General features: G+C 43.2%; 1 protein-coding gene across 1 annotated transcript in view; it reads left to right on the forward strand.

Annotated features, from left to right (window-relative positions):
• The window catches only part of LOC122558130 (integumentary mucin B.1-like), a 73043-nt gene that overhangs the window by 32102 nt on the left and 22989 nt on the right, over positions 1-17952 (forward strand). The gene's annotated exons all lie outside the window — the stretch shown is intronic.

Here is a 17952-nt window from a genome sequence, read left to right on the forward strand (position 1 = left end):
TGGGCCAAGTGCTGGCAAATGGGACGAGATTAGGTTAGGATATCTGGTCAGCATGGACGAGTTGGACAGAAGCGTGTGTTTCTGTGCTGCAAATCTCTTTGACTCTATGGCCTGTCAAAAATATACCACATTAGGCATAACATATATCTGAAATACATTAATAATTAAACAAGGCTATTCAGGGCATAACTGAAAATTTGCAGATTAGTCAAAAACATTGTTGCATCATGAATTGGGAGGAAAGTAATAGACATCAAAACAATAGTAATTACCTGCATGAACCTTTACCCTTCAACCTTACACTGCCACCTGGCAAAGACACTAAATTCTATTTTCTGCTCTTGCTAATGACATTGAATCAACAACACAGATCAAAAATGTCCTGCCATTTTTCTATTCAAATGAGCTCTTACTTCAAATGTGAAGGAACACTGTATTAGTCATGGTGCAAAAGAACATGCCACTGAACATAACATCATAAGAACTGAGAACAGGATGAAGCCATTCAGCCTCATTTATTGTGTTCAGGGCTGATCTCATCTCACTCTTAAAGCCACTTTCCATCTGCTTTCCCTCACTCTTTAACCTGTTGCTGATTAAAAACCTGTTTATCACCTCCTTAAATTTATTCTGCACTCTGGGGTAGTGAATTCCACAGATTTAAGAGAAGCTATTGCTCTTCATCTCTGTTTTAAATCTTTTCTTACCGCTATCACCCAACTTAAAACTAAGATCTCCCTTGTTCTAGATTCCCCACAAGGGACAATATTCTCAGTATACCAACACTGTTAATCTCTATTAGTATATTATATACCTACATTAGATCTACTCGCATCCTTCTAAACTCTAGTGATTATAAGCATAAACTATGCAATCTCTCCTTCTAAGACTTGTCACTTATCTCTGGAATTAATTGAATGATATCCCTGAATTGACTCCAATACAAATACATCCTTCTTAATCCTCTACAACTGCTGTTTCTCAGTGTCCAGTGCAGCACTTGCATTGCCATTGTAATGAAAATAATTGTTTGTACCCATTCACTAAATCAGCATCAACAGTAAACAGTGAGGAATTTATTCTAGTTGCTGCCCATTTCCATATATTTCTTCACTTCACATCAATCATTTCCCACTTGCTAATGATATAATTGTTCAATATCCTGCTGATGTAAACCTGCAAATCCTTACTTTGCAGCATCTACAGCAACAGCACCAACAATATTGACTTCAACAAATTACCAGCATCAACTGAATCATTTTCAATTCATCTCACAATGAAGTCATTGTAATTACGTTGACAGCACTTAGTAAAACTTGGTATATGTTGTTCTGAATGGTAGGTTATAGCATCATTTACTCACGACAACAATTATAACTCCACTGGAGAAGAAATGAATCCAGTTAATTGAAACTATGTAAGAGTTATTGGGTGGAATGTAATGTCAGCTACCATGTGTCTCCCACTGGTTTAAGAGCTGGGGAAAGCCTTTCACCCCATCTGTTTGTGAAGGCCAACTACATTAAGCTGCAATCTGGACAGGATCAAGGACTGAGGGGCATAGCGAGAGCTACCGACCAGGCAATTAGAGACCAGCGGCTCTGCATTGCACAGCAGGGTCTCAAGGTAGGTGAACCATGGATGTTCCTGGTGAACCAGATTCCCCAGAGAGAACCAAACCACAAAGGAGTGATAGTGGGAGGGGTTTGATGTGGTAGCCGTTGTGAGCAGGGTGTTATCAGCAGAAAGGGTGTCTCTCAATAGACACTCCCACAATTCTGGGTATCTCAATCAGGCAGAGAGCACCTTTGGGAGAAAGTGACGACTGCAGATGCTGGAGATTAGAATCGAAGAGTGTGGTGCTGGAAAAGCACAGCCAGTCAGGCAGCATCCGAGGAGCAGGAGATTCAACGTTTCGAGCATAAACTCTGCATTAGAAAGGGGGCTGAGAGATAAATGGAAGGAGGGTGGGGCTGGGGTGAAGGTAGCTTGGAATGTGATTGGTAGATGAAGGTGGGGATGAAGGTGATAAGTCGGAGAGGAAGGTGGAACGGATAGGTGAGAAGGAAGATGGACAGGTAGGGCAGTTCAAGAGGACGGTGTCGAGCTGGAAGATAGGACTTAGGATAAGGTGGGGTGAGGGGAAATGATCCCGTGTGGTTGGAGGGTCCCAAGGCAGAAAGCGGTCCCAAGGGAGCACCTTTAAACAATGAACACCTCCACAAGCCCATCATCAACTTTGTCCATCTGGCTTTTTGACTTCTCACAAAGTGAGTCCAACACCTGCTGGTTACCAGGGCATTGAGGGCTTAATTGCCACCTTAAAGCCCTCAGTTTATGGTGGGACAGAAAGGTCATCCACAAACTTCACAAACTTAGACATTTGCCTGATTTCCATTTGCTAATATCCCACCCAATTAAATGCCCATAAGTCACAAAACACATCCTATAGGAAGAATATTAAATTTTGCTCATCATCTCCATCCCTCTTCCTCACTCTGTATTTGGGTAAAAAGCCTTGAATGGGATCGGGTGACCATATTAATCCAAGGTTTTGTGTACAAAATGCTCCAATACTCTGCCATTTTGTTCTGCAGATGACAAACCAGGAAACCAGCATTTGAAGGATTTTACACTTTCCTTGGCATAAAATCCTGGAATGGGACTCAAACCTGAAGCTTTAGCTTAACATGCAGATTCAGTTGGCTGTTAGGAAGGCAAATGCAATGTTAGCATTCATTTCAAGAGGTCTGGAATAACAGAACCCTAATATACTGCTGAGGCTGTATAAAATTCTAGTCAGATTGCACTTGGACTGTTGGTAAAAGGTTTGGGCCCTATATTCAAGGAAGGATGTGTTGGCCTTGGAAGGGGCCAAGGGAAGGTTCATAAGATTGATCCCGGGAATGACAGGCTTGTCATATGAAGAGCTGTGAGGACTCTAGGTCTGTACACGATGAAATTCACAAATTCATCCCCCATTTGGAAGTGCAGTCACTGCTTTTATGAGTCTGGTTACACTGTTGCTAAAGAACAACGAAAATTACAGCACAGGAACAAGCCTTTCAGCCCTCCAAGCCTGTGTTGATCCAGATCCTCTATCTAAACCTGTTTGCCTATTTTCTAAGCACCTGTATCCCTCTGCTCTCTGCCCACTCATGTAACTGTCTAGATACATCTTAAATGATGCCAGGGCTTTTCCAATTACCATATAATTCACTCTTGAATTGGATCTTCCAAAATGCATCACTTCGCATTTGCCTGGATTGAACTCCATGTGCTATTTCTCTGTCCAACTCTCCAATCTATCTATATTCTGCTGCATTCTCTGGCAGTCACCTTCACTATCTGCTACTCCACCAATCTTAGTGTCATCTAAAAACTGGCTAATTAAACCACCGATACCTTCCTCCAGATCATTTATGTATATCATAAACTACAGTGATCCCAGCTTGGATCCCTGTGGAACACCACTGGTCACAGTTCTCCATTTTGAGAAATTCCCTTCCACTACTACTCTCTGTCTCCTGTTGCCCAGACAGTTCTCTATCCATCTAGCTAGTACACCCTGGGCCCCATGCGACTTTACTTTCTCCATCAGCCTACCATGGGGAACCTTACCGAAGTCCACATATGATATTTTTACAGCCCTTCCCTCATCAATCAGCTTTGTCACTTCCTCAAAGAAAGAAATAGAAGGTGGTGACTTTGAGCAGAGCACAATCTCATTTTTTGCATCTTTTGCAGCATCGACAATAACTACATCAACAACAGGTATGAGTTTGTCAATATGTTGTCAAAATGTTCAGTAAAATATTCAATTATGTATGAAATGAGCATGGTTGATGACTTGTCAGTTGGTTTCATGCAGGGGATGATTTTCCATTTGGTATATTCACACAATTAACTTTGTTCTTTACAACACCAACATCAACTACAACATCAACAATAGGTATATAATATAGGTAGTACAATATAATATACTGCATCATCCTCCGCCATTTCCGCCATCTACATATGAACCCTACCACCAGAGATGTATTTCCCTCCCCACCCCTATCCGCTTTCCGTAAAGACCATTCCCTCGTGACTACCTTGTCAGGTCCACGCACCCTCCCAACAACCCACCCATCCCTCATGGCACCTTCTCTTGCCACCGCAGGAATTCCAATACTACATTGGCCAGACAGGATGCCCACTCGCAGAGTGCTTCAGAGAACATCTCCAGGCCATCCGCAACAACCAACCCCACAGCCCGTGACCGGACACTTAAACTCCCCCTCCCACTCCGCCAAGAACATGCAGGTCCTGGGCCTCCTCCATTGCCATTCCCTTACCACCCTACACCTGGAGGAAGAACGCATTATCTTCTGCCTCGGGACCTCCAACCCTATGCCATCAATGTGGATACCACCAGTTTCCATTTATCTCTCCACCCCCTAGGCTCCCAGCCTCATTCCTAATGAAGGGCTTTTGCCCGAAATATCGATTCCCCTGCTCCTCGGATGCTGCCTGACCTGCTGTGCTTTTCAAGCACCACACTCTCAATCTAATCTCCAGCATCTGCAGTCCTCACTTTCGTCTATATAATATTGAACACACAGTTAATAATTTCCAGTATGCTAAGAACCATCTTCCTCTGCTTCAAATGATTATTTACATCGTAGCTAAGTTTATACCATTGCCTGCAGTAACAGGTGGCATGTTTGGTTCACATATGGTGAGTTGAAAAATGTGGTGCTGGAAAAACACAGCAGGCCAGCCAGCATCCGACGAGCAGGAGAATCGATGTTTTGGGCATAAGCCCTTCTTCAGGAAACGTTTCTTCAGGAAAATTTCCTGAAGAAGGACTTATGCCCGAAACATTGATCCTCCTGCTCCTCGGATGCTGCCTGCCTGCTGTGTTTTTCCAGCACCACATTTTTCAACTCTGGTCTCCAGCATCTGCAGTCCTCACTTTCTCCTCACATATGGTGAACCATTTTTATCCAAAGTGGCTCCACAATGAATGCCTCAATGTTTCTAACAAGCTATGGGCAATCACACTCCTCAAAATGTCGTCTCTGGCTCCTATTTGTTCCACGTGTTTCTCACACCCTGCAGCTTTCAGTGGAAATGAGGCCCCCTTGGGTTATTTAGTTTGTCCAGGGTCACAGTCATTTCATGGAACTCTACTGTGATAGACTCACAGACATAGAGTTGGAGAGATCTGTAGCACAGAAGGAGGCCCTTTGACTCATCATGTCTGTGCCTGTTGACAACAACAACAACCGAACTGTTATAATCCCATTTTCTGGCACTTGACTCATAGCCTCGTTTGTGTAGACCTTGCATGTGTATGTTTAAAAACCTCTTCAATGTTGTGAGGAATTCTGCCCCCACCTTTATCAGCAGCGAGTTCCAGAGTCCCGCCACTCTCTGGGTGAAAAAGGTTTTACCTCACATCTCCTCTAAACCTTCTGCCTCTTATTTTAAGTCTACATCCCTGAGGCTAGCAAGTAGGTTGATAGAGTGGTCAAGAAAGCATACAGCATACTTTCCTTCATCAGACAGGGTAGAGACTACAAGAGTTGACAGTTCATGTTACAGTTGTATAAGACTTTGGTTCGGTCACATTTGGAATACTGCGTATAGTTCTAGTTGCCACATTATCCAAAGGATGTGGATGCTTTTGAGAGGGTGCAGAGTAGGTTCACCAGGATGTTGCCTGGTGTGGAGGATGCTAGGTATAAAGAAAATAGCAATATCTATTTATATTTAGAAGAAAGTGGGCTATCAGTGATAGCATGGTTTTGTGCAGGGATGATCATGTCTTACAAACCTAATATAATTCTTTGAGAAAGTGACAATGTTGATCGATGAGGGAAGGGCTGTAGATGTCATATACATGGACTTCAGTAAAGCATTTGATAAGGTTGCCCATGATAGGCTGGTTGAGAAAGTGAAGTCTCATGGGGTCCAGGTGCACTAGCTAGACAAATAGAGAAGTGGCTCGGCAACAGGAGACAGAGAGTAGTGGGGAAGGGAGTTTCTCAAAATGGAGAACTGTGACCAATTCTGTTCCACAGGGATCTGTGCTGGAACCGCTGTTCTTTGTTATATACATAAATGATCTGGAAGGGTATGGGTGGGCTGACTAGCACATCTGCAGCTGACACTAAGATTGGTGGAGGAGCAGATAATGAAGGTGACTATCAGAGAATGCAGCAGAATATAGATCGATCGGAGAGATGGGCAGGCAAATTACAGATGGAGTTTAATCCGGGCAAATACATTTTAGAAGATCCAATTCAAGAGCAAATTATATGGTAAATGGAAAAGCCCTGGGGATAATTGATGTACCAGAGAGATCGAATTGAATTGAATTGAATTTTTGTCACATGTACCAAGGTACAGTGAAAAGCTTTGTCTTGCAAGCAATACAGGCAGATCATAGTTAAGTAGCATAGAATAGGTAAAGAGGCATAGCAAAGTAGCATAGTAAAGAATAGGTAACAACGGCAAAAACAAAAACACAGGTTCAGGCGAATGTTAAGAGTTTGTGAGTCCATTCAGTATTTTAACAATAGTAGGGTAGAAACTGTTTTGAAACCGGCTGGTGCATGTATTCAGGCTTCTGTACCTTCTCCCCGATGGTAGAGGTTGTAGAAAAACATTGCCAGGGTGGGATGGATCTTTAAGAATGCTGGTGGCCTTTCCTTGACAGTGGGCCTGGTAGATGGATTCTATAGATGGGAGGTTGGCATTTGTGATTGTTCGGGCTGAGTTCACCACTCTCTGTAACTGTCTCCGTTCTTGAATGGTACAGTTACCATATCAGATAGTGATACATCCTGACAGAATGCTCTAGATGGCACACCTATAAAGATTGTGGGAGGAAACCGGAGGACCCGGAGGAAACCCACGCAGACACGGGGAGAACGTGCAAACTCCACACAGTCAGTCGCTGGAGGCGGGAATTGAACACGGATCTCTGGCGCTGTGAGGCAGCAGTGCTACCGTGCCGCCCAAGGGTATTCGCCATCATGCCAAATTTCCTCAGCTGCCTGAGGAAGAAGAGACGTTGTTGGGCCTTTGTAACCAGTGCGCCCACATGAAGAGTCCAAGAACCTGTGTTGTGGATGACCACTCCCAGGAGCTTGACAGTTTCCGCACGTTCCACCTCTGTGCTGTTAATGTGTAGCAGGGGGATAAGTAACATCCCGGTGAAAGTCAATAATGAGTTCTTTGGTTTTTATGGCATTGAGAGCTGGGTTATTCTCAGTGCACTATATTTCCAGGTCTTCCACCTCCCGTCTGTTTCATCACCATCTGAGATTCGACCGACTATAATGGTATCATCAGTGAACTTGTAAATGGCATGAGTCTGATATTTGGTGATGCTGTCATGGGTATACAGTGAGTTCAGTAGGGGGCTAAGTAAGCACCCCTAGGGGACTCCAATGTTGAGTGTTAGTGAGGATGAAATATTATCGCTAATCTTTACTGATTATGGCCTGTGGGTCAGGAAACTGAGGATCCAGTTGCAGAGACTGGGGCTTAGTCTGAGGTCACTAAATTTAGTAATCAGTCTCGAGGGGATATTAGTGTTGAAGGCTGAATTGTAGTCAATGAGTAGGATTCTTACATAGCTGTTCTTGGTGTCAAGATCTTCTCGGGAGGAGTGAAGAGCAGGTGATATGGCATCTGACGTGGATCTGTTGGTCTGATAGGCAAATTGGAGTGAGTCAAGAGTATTGGGGAGGCTGGAGTTGATTAATGCCATGACCAGTCTTTCAAAGCACTTCATGGCCACCAAAGTTAGGGCCACTGGTGGTAGTCATTGAGACATGCTGCATCAGCCTTCTTAGACCCTCTGAATCTGTTGGCCATCTTGAAACAGGCAGGGACAGTGGCCTGCTGCAGGGATCTGTGCCAGTTGATCTGTGCATGCTCTGAGTGCACGGAGACATGCTGCATCAGCCTTCTTAGACCCTCTGAATCTGTTGGCCATCTTGAAACAGGCAGGGACAGTGGCCTGCTGCAGGGAGAGATTGAAGATGTTGATCTGTGCCAGTTGATCTGTGCATGCTCTGAGTGCACGGCCTGGTACTCTGTCTGGTCCCATCGCTTTCCTTGGATTCACATGAAGGAAAACTGATCTGACCTCTGATGCAGTGACTGTTGGGATAGGTTCTTCAGGCCTTGTCGGCATAGGTGTTACCTGTCTGCTAAACTTCTGCTCAAAGTGATCTGGGTGTTCAGGTCCATTGCACCCTGAAGGTGGCAACGCAGGTCAATGGAGTGGTCAAGAAGGCATACAACATGCTTTCCTTCATCAGATGGGGTATCAAGTACAAGAGTTGGCAGGTCATGTTACAGTTGTACAGGACTTTGGTTCAGCCACATTTGGAATACTGCGTACAGTTCTGGTCACCACATTACCAAAAGGATGTGGACCCTTTGGAGAAGGTGCAAAGGAGATTCACCAGGATGTCGCCTGGTATGGAGGGTGCTAGCTGTGAAGAGATGTTAAGTAGATTAGGATTATTTTCATTTGAAAGACTGAGGTTGAGGGGGGACCTGATTGAGGTCTGCAAGATGATGAGAGGTATAAACAGGGTGGATAGCAAGAAGCTTTTTCCCAGAGTGGGGGACTCAATTGCTAGGAGTCACAAGTTCAAGGTGAGAAGGGAAAAGTTTAAGGGAGATCTGCGTGGAAAGTTCTTTACGCAGAGGATGGTGGGTACCAGGAATGCATTGCCAGCAGAGGTGGTAGAGGCGAATGTGATAGCATCATTTAGGATATATCTAGACAGATACATGAATGGGCAGGGAGCAGAGGGATACAAATCCTTGGAGAATAGGCGACAGGTTTGAATAGAGGATCTACATTGGTGCAGGCTTGAAGGGCCGAAGGGCCTGTTGCTGTGCTGTAATTTTCTTTGTTCTTTGTTCTTTATCCCCTCATCATGTATCCTTCCATCAAGGGGAAAACTTTATTCCTGTCTCCCCTATCTACATCCATTGTAATTTTTTACATCTCAGAAGTCTTTTTGTCTGCCAAGGAAACACATTTTGGTCCCTCTATGCTGGATGTGAGAGAACTATATTTGAAGGAGTTCACATAAATGTAATCGATATTTGATTACAGTCCCAAGAAACTTGATAAATGTTTCAATGCTTCAAATAATGTTCGCCATTGAATAACAATATCAAACTGAGGTAAATAAATCAAATTTTTCATGCAACATCTGGGAGCATTCATTGACATACTGCTATAGCAAAGTGATTATGATGAAGGAAAGAGGGATCAAATAAAAACAATTTTTATGAGCCACTGCATTTCATTTCTCTGCACTATCATAAAGTTCTTCCCTCATTTGGAAGTGCAGTCACTGTTTTTATGAGTCTGGTACAGTGCTTTTAAAGGTGATGTGATGACTTCGAACAGAGCATAATCTCACTTTCTGCATCTTTTCCAACATTGACAACAATTACCTTAACAACAGGTATGAATTTGTGTTGTTGTGACAAAATGTTCAGTAAAAGTTTGGAAAGCTTGTTTGATGACTTACCAGCTCGTTTTTTTCACTGAAAGATGAGGGGGTGACTTTCCATTCTGCATATTCCCACAATTCATTGTTTTCTTTACAGCACCAACATCAACGATAACATCTACAATTGGTATGCAGTAAAGAACGTGCTATTGATAATTTTTTGGTATGGATAGAATATTATGTCTACTGAGGTTATGGGAGGTATTGTAGCTGCCCTGTGTGACATTTAAGATTAGCGTTGAGATTTGGATCTGGATGGGTTTTGATATCCTGACAATAACCATATGGAGGGTAATCGAGCATCACCCTCCACTTCTTTTGGTTAAATGACCATTGCGTTTGGTGATGTCAGTGATGTATTTTAATATTCAATTAGTCAGTTACATGTTGTTATAAGAATGGATTCTGACTCGAACAGCTACAGCAGATGTTTTCTATATCTTATGAACCTCACATGTTTCAACGAGGCAAGAGTTTTAACCTCTCATCCTTCTAAACTCTGGTGAGTATAGGCCTCAATTGTACAATCCCCTTCATAAGACAAGCTTCGCATCTCTGGAAGTAATCTAATGAACTTTTCTGGTCTGCCACCAATACAATTGCATCCTTCCATTCCTCTATAATTGCTATTCCTCAGTGTCCAGTGCAGCACTTGCATAATGAAAATAATTGTTTTCTCCCTTTCACTGAATCAGCATTAACATTAAACTGTCAAGAATTCATTGCTGTTGCTGTGCTTTTCCATCTGTTTCTTCACTTCACATCTATCATTTCATATTTGCTGTTGCTGTAATTGTTCAATATCCTGCTGATGTAAACATTCAAATCCTTACTTTGCAGCATCGACAACAACAGCACCAACAACAACCTTGACTTCAACAACAGGTATCAAATGAACAATACCGACTGAATCATTTTTGACTCATCTCAACAAAGTCATTGTGATTACATTAACAGTATGTATTAAAAAAGTTCTTCATGGAAGGTCATAGCATTCACAACAACAATTATAACTTCATCGCAGAAAAAAATCAATCTCCTTAATCAAAAGCAATACAAGAATGTAATGTCGGTTACCAGTGTCTCTCACGCTGGTTTGTGAGCTGGGGACAGCCCTGCATTGCCTCTGTTTATGAAAACTCATCACATTAAGCTGCAATCTGGGCAGAAGCATGACATCCTGGGATCAAGGACCCAGGGGCTTAACTGCTACCCAACAAGAATTACCAGTCAATCAAAGGCCAGTGGCTCTACATTAGATTGGATTAGATCCCCTGCAGTGTGGAAACAGGCCGTTCAGCCCAACTAGTTCATACTGACCCTCCGAAGAGTAACCCAAACCCATTTCCCTCTGACTAATGCACCTAACACTATGGACAATTTAGCATGGCCAATTCACCTGACCTGCACATCTTTGGACTGTGGGAGGAAAATGGAGGAAACCCACGCAGACACAGAAGGGATGTGCAAACTCCACACAGACAGTCACCCAAGGCTGGAATCAAACCTGGGACTCTGGTGCTATGAGGCTGCAGTGCCACCGTCTGAGGTTGGAGGAACAATGGATGATGCTGGTTAATCAGGTTACCCAAAGGGCAGTAGGCCACAGACATGTGGTAAGCAGGGATTAATGTGGTAGCTACTGTGAGGGAGGCATTATCAGCAGAATTGGGCACCCCCACAATCCTGAGTACCTCAATCAGCACCAACTATCATTGAACAAGGAGCACCTCCACAAGCCCGACAGCAACCCTGTCCATCTGACTTTTGGATTTCTCACAAGGCAAGTCTACCACTGGTCTGATGGATAGCAGGGGCACTGTGTTGAGGGCTTAATTGCCATCTTAAAGCCTCCACTTGATAGTATGGCTGAAAGGTCGTCACTAATTTCACCAAATTGGCCATTTGCTGGATTCCTATCTGCCAAACTCTCACCCAATTAAGTTACTGTAAGTTACACAAGACTTCCAAGAGGAAGGGCATTAAATTCTGCCCATTGTCTCCATGCTCTCTCTCTCTCTCTCTGGGTACCAGGCCATGCAAGGGACTGGGTGACTATATTCATCCAAGGGTTTGTGGACAAAGTGCTGCAGTATTCTGCAGATGACAACCAGGAATCCCACATTTGAAGGATTTTACATTTTGATACTGAATCTGATTGGACACATTGTGACACACTTTCCTTGGTCATAAAATCCTGGAGTTGGACTCAAACCTGGAGCTTTTGGTTCATAACCACATTGCATAAAAGACCAGGTCAGAGGCTAGGAATACTGCAGCAAACAATCTACCTCCTGACTTCCCAAAGCAGCCCACTTAATATCCACAAACACCTACTCCCTCCACAATGAACATTCAGTATCAGCAGCGTATATTATCTAAAAGATGCACGGCAGAAATTCAATAATGATCCTTAGACAACACCTACCAAATGCATGACCAAACACATCCACAAGGGCAAGGGCTGCAGATACATGGAAACATCATCGCTCACTATCCTGACTTGGAAATATATTGTCACCCCTTCAGGTTACTGAGTCAATTCCCTCCTAATATCACTGTCGGTTTACCAACAGCACATGGACTGCACTGCATCAAAGAAGACACCTAATCATCACCTTCTAAAGGACAGCTCGGGATGAATAACAAATGCTGGCCCTGCCAGCAATCTCACATCCCATAAGTGAATGCAAAAGAAGGGAGCAGGGTTTCAAACCCCTGCACCATGAGAGCTCGCAATGGTTTTTGTCTTCACCGTTGGAACTTTAATAAGAAGAATGCCAACCTTCCACCTGTTAGTTTGAAACACTGCATTTTTATATAGCAAAATGAGGAAAACCTACACATATTTTAATCATTTAGCCACTAATACCCACATCAGTATCTTGAATCTGAATTGTCTGAATATATATCTTCAACACTCTGTTTCCTAGAGTCAACAACGATCCCGACTTCAGTAACAGGTATAACATCTCTCACCTATCTGCAATTGTTTCGATTGATTTCATCATCAAAGTTATCCTGTCAACGCCTCAAAGTCTCTCTTAACGTGATTAACCCATGAAACTTAATCAAAAGTAACTCTCATTCTTTAATCTTTGAAATGGTGAATGCAAACATCTTTCTGAAATAACCTTTGATTTTATACCGGAAACCTCACCCACTGAGCAATGATGATATTCTATAACATCAGAAATTCACAGCACAATTAGCCCATTCTGGGCTCCTGTTTCCTAAAATAAACTAAAACCAACACCAAATGCTGTGATACCAATTTATATCCATACATCTTCCTCTGTTTCAAATGATTATTTACATTGTAGCTAAGAACCAATGCTTTCTCTTGCAATCATTACCTGCAGATTGGATGGAGGTGAGGGGAGTGGTGTGGGTGCAGGTTTTGCACTTACTGTGGTGGATCCTTCCACAGTCCAATGCCCCAAAGGATCCTTTCACACCACTCACCTCTGTCCAAGGTCCCAAAGGATCCTTCCACATCTGACAGAAATTTACCTGTACCTCCACCAATGTCATCTACTGTATCCATTGCACCCGATGTGGTCTCCTCGACATCAGGGAAACATGACACCTTCTTGCGGATCATTTCAGAGAACGTCTCTGGGACACGCACACCAACCAACTCCACCACCCTCTGGCTGAACATTTCAACTCCCCCTCCCACTCCATCAAGGACATGCAGGTCCTGGGCCTCCTCCACCACCAACCGTTACCACCAACGCCTGGAGGAAGAACGCTTCGTATTCCATCTTGGGACGTGCAACCACACGGGATCAATGCGATTTCAACAGTTTCCTTATTTCCCCTCTACCCACATTACCCCAGTCCTCCAATCTGACACTGCCCTCCTGACCTGTCAATTACCTTTCCATTCTATCTGCTCTACCGCACCCCTCCCCCCAACTTCTTAATATTTAACATCTATCTCGAGACATATTAATAACAAACACCATAACAATTTGAACTTTTTTTTTCTGTTTGCCACAATGGCCATTTGGGTTGCACTTTACTGGGTGAAAAAAGGTGAACTTAGTTTTCAACCTTTCTGCAACTATTCTTTGCTGCCAAGTTATATTTTAGAAAGTCAGATAGTGAAGGATAGAATTGGAGCCAATTCTCTTGATCTTTGGATCTTCGACCCTTGCACATAAAGTCATAGAGATGTACAGGAGGGAAACAGACCCTTCTATTCAACTCACCCATGCCAACCAGATATCCTCAAGTAATCTAATCCCATTTGCTAACACTTGGCCAATATACATTTAAACCCTTCCTATTCATATATCCATCCAGATGTCTTTTAAATGCTATAATAGTACCAGCCTCCATCACTTCCTCTGGCAGCTAATTCCACACACGCACCACCCTCAGCTTAAAAAAGTTGCTCCTTCTGTCCCTTTTAAATCTCTCCTCTCTAAGTTAAACCTATGCACTCTAGTTCTGGACTCCCCCATCCCAGGAAATAGACTTAATCTATTTACCCTATTCATGCCCCTTATAATTTTATAAAACTCTAAAATATCACCCTTCAGCCTCTAACACTCCAGGGAAAACAGCCCCAGTCTATTCAGCCTCTCCTTATAGCTCAAGGCCTCCAATCCAGGCAACATCCTTGTAATTATTTTCTGAATCCTTTCAAGTTTCACAATATCCTTCCTATAGGAGGGAGACCACAATTGTACACAATATTCCAAACGTGGCCTAACCAATGTCCTGTACAGCCGCAACATGACCTCCTAACTCCAATATTTAATGTTCTGATTAATAAAGAAAAGCATACTAAACGCCTTCTTCACTATAGCATCTACTTGCGACTCCACTTTTCTTGCCTAATACCATCAAAATTGGCCTTCCTCCAATTTAGAAATTTAACTTTTAAATCCAGTCTATCCTTTTCCACCACTATTTGAAAATGAATATAATTATGGCCACTGGCCCCAAAGTGCTCCTCACTGACACCTCAGTCACCTGCCCTACCGTATTTCCCAAGAGTAGGTCAAATTTTGCACCTTCTCTAGTTAGTACATTCATATACTGAAACAGAAAATTTTCTTGTACACACCAAACAAATGCCTTTCTATCCAAGCCTTTAATACAACAGTAGTCCAAGTCTGTGTTTGGCAAGTTAAAATCGCCTACCATAACTACCCTATTATTCTTACAGATAACTGAGATCTCCTTAGAAATGTGTTTCTCAATTTCCCACTAACTATTGGGGAGTCTATAGTACAGTCCTAATAAGGTGATCATCCCTTTCTTATTTCCCAATTCCACTTGAAAAACTTCTTTGGATGCATTCCCAGGAATATCCTCCCTCAGTACAGCTGTAATGTCATTCCTAATCAAAAATGCCACTCCTCCTCTTTCTTGCCCCACCTATCTATCCTCCCCATAGCATCTATACCCTGGCACATTAAGCTGCCACTCCTGTCCATCCCTGAGTAATTTCTATGATGGTCCAGTCCCATGTTCCCAACGATGCCCTTACCTGTTAGGCCTCTTGCATTGAAATAAATGCAGTTGGAATTATCAGTCCTACCTTGTTCTCCACATTTTCTGTGCCTGCCCCAATTGTTTGACTTGCTATTTTTACCAACTGTACCAGTCTCAGACTGATCTCTTTCCTCACTATATCCCTGGCTCCCAACCACCCCCACCCACCCTCCCTACAAATGTAAATCCTCCCAAGCAACTCTAGCAAATCCCCTTGCCAGTACATCAGTCCCCTTCCAATTCAGGTGCAATCCACCTCTCTTTCCAGGTCTCTTCTAACTCCAGAAGACAGTCCAATGACCCTTGCACATGAAATGCAATTTTGTGTGTAATTGAATTACTCTGCAACTATCCAAGACATACAAACAAACATAATACATTTACTCATGAACTGGTCAACCTAGGCCTATGTGAAGTTAAGTTTTGAAATCTGTTGATCTTTTGCCTGCTTGTGACTGGCTGTTTACGACATTCAACAGAATTTAATTTCCAGCAGAAGTAAATTGTAAATTTCTTCATAAAGCACAACCTAGCAATTCTGTAGCATTACAGAAAGTCAATGTTACTTATTTTTAGAATTTGTCTGACAGCCTTTCTGCCTGAAATTATTGTTTAGTACTCACCCTGCGATTTTTATCATCACAAAGCAAACAAGTTTGATAAGCTAGGGAAAAGAATCATAGAAACCCTATAGTGTAGAAGCAGGCTATTTGGACCATGGTTAATCCACCTGGCCTGCACACTCTGGGCAATTTAACATGGCCAATCTGCCTAACCAATACAACTTTGTGGGCGGCACAGTGGCACAGCGGTTAGCACTGCTGCCTCACAGCACCGGAGACCCGGGTTCAATTCCTGCCTCAGGTGACTGACTGTGTGGAGTTTGCTCGTTCTCCCCGTGTCTGTGTGGGTTTCCTCCGGGTGCTCCGGTTTCCTCCCACAGTCCAAAGATGTGCAGGTCAGGTGAATTGGCCATGCTAAATTGCCCATAGTGTTAGGTAAGGGGTAATTGTAGGGGTATGGGTGAGTTGCGCTTCGGCGGGTCGGTGTGGACTTGTTGGGCCGAAGGGCCTGTTTCCACACTGTAATGTAAAAATGTAAAAAAAAAAAATGGACTGTGGTAACCACAAAGACATGGAGAGAACAAGCAAACTCCACACAGACAATCACCTGAGAGTAGAGTTGAACCTGGCTCCCATGAGCTGTGAGGCAGCAGCACTAACCACTGAGCCAACCTCAAGTTGTGTACCCAATCAAGTTGAAGCACATTTGAGACATAGCTCATATTCAGTCAAGATGCCTGTATAAAGGGGGCACCTAGATTTGAATTGGGGAACACCTTAGTCTGCAGTCAAATGTTCTACCACTGAACTATACCCCGTACTCTAAAACTTCTGAGATTCCCCTGATTCCCCTGAGGAATCTTCTGAACTACAAATCAGCTGGACAGCTTCTCTCCAAACTGGAAACATGGCATTGCAGCATTGAGTTCATTATAAACGTTGTCTGTAAAATTTCTGAGCACCAATGCCGTGACCAAGGTTTTATGAGGCTTCAGTCTTTTTGGTCAATAATCTCCAGCCACGTAGCCATTGATTTCTTCAAGAGTTCTCTGACCAAAGGCCATGTTTTACCTCTGTCACCATGGGTCAGCCAACCAACCCCTGTTCAAATGCCAATTGAACTCCGTGCTGATTTTGAATTAATTCACAGGATATGGGCATTGCTGCATTTTTTGTCAGTGATACCAGCCAACCAGTTACGTTGTTGTGGCAACATACACTTTTACAAGGATGTTGCAGTCCACAGCTATGATGCCTATGCCAGGGTCCTCTTGTGGCACAGTGGTAGTGTCCCTATCTATGGAGTGGGAGGCCTGGTTTCTAAGGTCCTGTAATGACATCGCTGAACAGGTTGATTAGAAAAATGGGTATTTTTTTTTTAGAAAAATGAATACTTGTAGTAAACATGCTATAGCTTTCCCAGACACAATGATTAGGAACCTCTCCTGCTCTTATTGCTTAATATTGTCATATGTCCGAGATATTTTCAAGTTGATAGTAAATCCATTTGGTTGTGTTTTGAACACTTCCTCGATCATCAAATTCTGGAGTGAGACTTGGACGCACGGCTTCTGACTCAGGGTAGCGACACTGCCCAGTGTGCCACTAGGCCTCCTCTTCCTTGGGTTAACTGCCAAGGTGCACACAGTGTTGAACTGTGAGTGAAAAATCACCTTTGTAGTTCACAGTATGTCACAACATATGACAAGCGTTTTACACGTGGTTATAACCTTTACACCCTCCCACAGTTTCTTCCAGCTCAACAGTGAAGGAACTAGTCCTGGCTGGATTGGGGGAGTGTGGGTGGTGTATTTCAGTGCCTGAGAAATCCATTGACTTTCTAAAGGACAATGGTTTGCTGTTTATTCCCTCACTCCTCAGAGGAAACAGAGTATGAAGATAAGAAAAAGATGCATTAGATGGTCCTCTGGCACAAGGTCATTAAAAATATGCAGAAGATCTCAGATGAATGGTGACTACCTCTTGTATGTGTGATGCTGCTGCTCCTTTAACAAGGTTAAACTGTGCTTGGCTTTTTGTTCAGAAGGTCTGAAAACACGGTTTCAGAAAAGTCTGCAGTTGAAGGGTTTTAGAGCCAATTTGATTATAGCTAACAGAAACTGCCTCAGGCAAAAATATTTTATGTTTTAAAAAAGCTCTTGAACAATGAAAGAGGAGTGGCCAGTTCTCCCAACTCAGTTTTTTCTGGTTTGATTTTTTTGGCAGTCTGGCCATTCACTAAAAGCAGTCAAGCAGTTTTGAAGCTGCTGGACCCAAAGAAGCAGGGTCCATGCTGACCCTCCCTCTTTGACCTCTCTCCTGTGAGACCCGGTGTTTGA

The sequence above is a fragment of the Chiloscyllium plagiosum genome, chromosome 16 (genome assembly GCF_004010195.1).
Source record: "Chiloscyllium plagiosum isolate BGI_BamShark_2017 chromosome 16, ASM401019v2, whole genome shotgun sequence".
In the NCBI taxonomy this organism is placed as follows: Eukaryota; Metazoa; Chordata; class Chondrichthyes; order Orectolobiformes; family Hemiscylliidae; genus Chiloscyllium; species Chiloscyllium plagiosum.